Here is a 3,041-nt window from a genome sequence, read left to right as displayed (position 1 = left end):
TTAATTGTCATTTATATGTGTATAAGATTTTTTAGAAGCACAAATAAACACAAATATTTATTATCCTTTGACAATTGTAGAATTTACCCAACAAATGTTGATTTTGACGTACATATATCGATTTTTGTGTACAGATGTGGATTGTAGGTAGCAAATGAATAAGTTAGAACTAAACACTTAGAATCAAGAACTCAAATGTCTTCCATGCATATGATTAAAAAACCACCTTTGCATTTTGGCCGAAGATAACTGTGTGAGTTAATTAGTTATATATAGCGACTTCAATGAATAATATCAATACTTGTATGGAAGACATAAATCGCTGGTCGCCAATACTTGTCGTTATGTACCATAAAGAAAGTTTACAATCCTGTTTCTTAAAGGATGCTCATTTTCTCAGAAAAGGAAGTGGGGGGGGGGGGGTGAATGAATTTTAAAATGAAAAATTTTACTATTCTATTCATTATACTTTGTAACGAATTTTATTTTGGTGCTTCCGATGAGATAAGCGCCATATTTATTTACTAGCTTGTTTTATCTCGTATAACTTTCGTATCATATATAAATATAATTTGTCACAATATTGCTTATCATTGTAATAAAGGTCATTTTTATGTTGTTATTAGATGGTTGTCATGATTATTTTCTTGATAATACAGACATCACTATGTCGGAAAGTTTAATAACGGTATCCAGACTCGGATACTAATCAACACGCGCTTTAGTCTGGTACAGGGACATAATTCTTTTACAAAAGCACAAAAATTGATGGCAGGTGACAATATTCATAACAAAGTAATGAATGTTTGGATAAGACTTTTATTTCCAATAAAATTCATTTCAGCCTCCTAGCTGTAAACCTTGGTTAAAACGTTCATTATTATTCTTTTCTACTGATATCTTAGCCTTTGATTTACACATGTAATTACATGGTACCTCTCCTGAGGTCTCTGTATTGTGTACACATTTAGCAGAACAAACCTGATTTGGACTACATCTACATAGCTTTAATAGAAAAAAATCGTAATGAATATAGGAATCATATTATCTATATATTATTTGATTTTATTAGAAAAAAAGCATAGTGAGTATTACATGTAAAACTCTAGGAACACAATTGTTGCTAAAGCTGACATATATTTAAGAAAGAGAGGAATCGTTTGGAGCGTAATGCATAACTGTTCGGCAAAACAAACAACAAACAAGCTAAGAGCTTAAATTAATGGAGAAATCCATGATAAACTGGTTAATTCTGTGTTGAGGGCTCTTATTGGAACCCTTTATTCGAGCCTCAAGCGAGGCCTTGTCTTTTTTTACCAGTCATCGTTTGCCTGGATAAACCTGTTGTGTTGATAATCAGATTCTTTCTTTTAATAATTTTTTGTTAGTTTCCTTAGGGAAGGAGTTTGAGTGGAGCTTTTTTCGAATTATCGAATTCTCCAGGGTACTACCGCGTTGTAATTACTCTTTACAAAGTTCACAAACGACATCGAATAGTCGCGTTTATCAGAAATATTAAATTTTCTTCGGTGTATTATCCCTTTAAGTATTGACTTATTTGTAATACATACCGATAATCCCATTTCACAATGTAAATCTTCTAATGGATCTTCACATCTAACATGTCCGAACCATTGATCAACAAACAAACACTGCAATATCAACATTTTGTATCAATGAATATTCCCTACTTTGTTAACGATATTCATCGTAAACTTTCAACTGCAGAGGAACCGAAGACGGTATGTCAGATTAGTTCGGAGATAAAATATTTATATTAGACGTTGAAAGTTCTATAGAACACCAGACAAACATACATCTATACAACAGAAGCTAGTCAATCTGCTTTCAGATTACCGAATTTTGCATTCGTTTTTCTTCTGTTTAAAAAGGCTAGGCGAAAACAAGTACATGTACGATCGTACCGTGAACTGACGTCATATCCAAATTCGGAGTCTTCAATCGATGCGCAATTTTATTGTCCAAAGGAACAACCGTACTAAGTTTAAAGATGGTCGTACATTGCTTGGTGAACCCGTGGGCTTTTTTTGGAGAGCGTCATCTTCTAGAACAACAAAAGTGCCTGGTCAGACCAAAAGTCGAAAGTCATTATAGATTGAATGTTAAATCACTTCCGGTCTACAGTGTAGACGTGTGGAATTAATTATGCCACTGTTATAATATTGTTTGAAAAACCGTTGACACATCCTTGCTTTTAAAAAGAGTTACTTTTGAATGTTAAATCACTTCCGGTCTACAGTGTGGACGTGTGGAATTAATTATGCCACTGTTATAATATTGTTTGAAAAACCGTTGACACATCCTTGCTTTTAAAAAGAGTTACTTTTGAAAATAAGTTGAGCATGTCTGAATAATAACCAGTTTGTTAATTCCACCGTAATATTCAGAAATGAACAGATTTTTAATAGTTAGATTATATTTATTTCACGGAAAGTATTTTTGTATAGAATAATGAAAACTGTTTCCGACAAGTGTGAGTATGACTCCATAGCAATCGATTAACCTGAACGGTTTTATGATGCAAATGAAAAAAAATGGTAATACTGTACATACCGTAACCAGTTCCTCCTCATCTGAAAATACTGGGGATATATTTAAACTGATTAGTGCCACAGAAATGATACAAAAGACTGATAAATTCCCCATTTCGAACAACAATAAGGAATCCTGACTGTCCTTTCTTAAAACTATTTAGAAGCTATGTGGAAGCTAAATCAATTATTTTGGTCATTAGTTGGTTCGACAAGTGTAATGTTTCATGGTGACCAATCAGCAGCAAGGCGTATATAAGTAAAATCAATGATGTAGGAAGAAAACATATTTTGAATGAACCAAACGATGTATTAATCGTCGGTTTGAGAAAAACATCAATTTATTAATGAAACACATAAGTTGTAAATAATAAGTACCACGTCAACAGATGGACGGTTTAACACAAAAAATGCGCATATGAAATTACTGAAAACAAACTATATAGAATTTGAACATTGGTCAGATAATATTACATGAAATGAAAGGGG

The 3,041-nt window shown here is 32.7% G+C and overlaps 1 long non-coding RNA gene across 1 annotated transcript; it reads right to left on the bottom strand.

Moving 5' to 3' along the window:
* Positions 1 to 822: 822 nt before the first annotated feature.
* Positions 823 to 2,714, bottom strand: LOC126827834 (uncharacterized). Its single transcript, XR_007682887.2, has 3 exons — positions 2,575 to 2,714; positions 1,572 to 1,652; positions 823 to 1,005 (listed from the first exon to the last, which is right to left on the bottom strand). It is a non-coding gene; the product is annotated as an uncharacterized LOC126827834 (long non-coding RNA).
* Positions 2,715 to 3,041: the final 327 nt, after the last annotated feature.

The sequence above is a fragment of the Patella vulgata genome, chromosome 7 (assembly GCF_932274485.2).
Source record: "Patella vulgata chromosome 7, xgPatVulg1.2, whole genome shotgun sequence".
NCBI classification, from domain to species: Eukaryota; Metazoa; Mollusca; class Gastropoda; family Patellidae; genus Patella; species Patella vulgata.
This window is presented reverse-complemented; position numbering and strand designations above follow the sequence as displayed.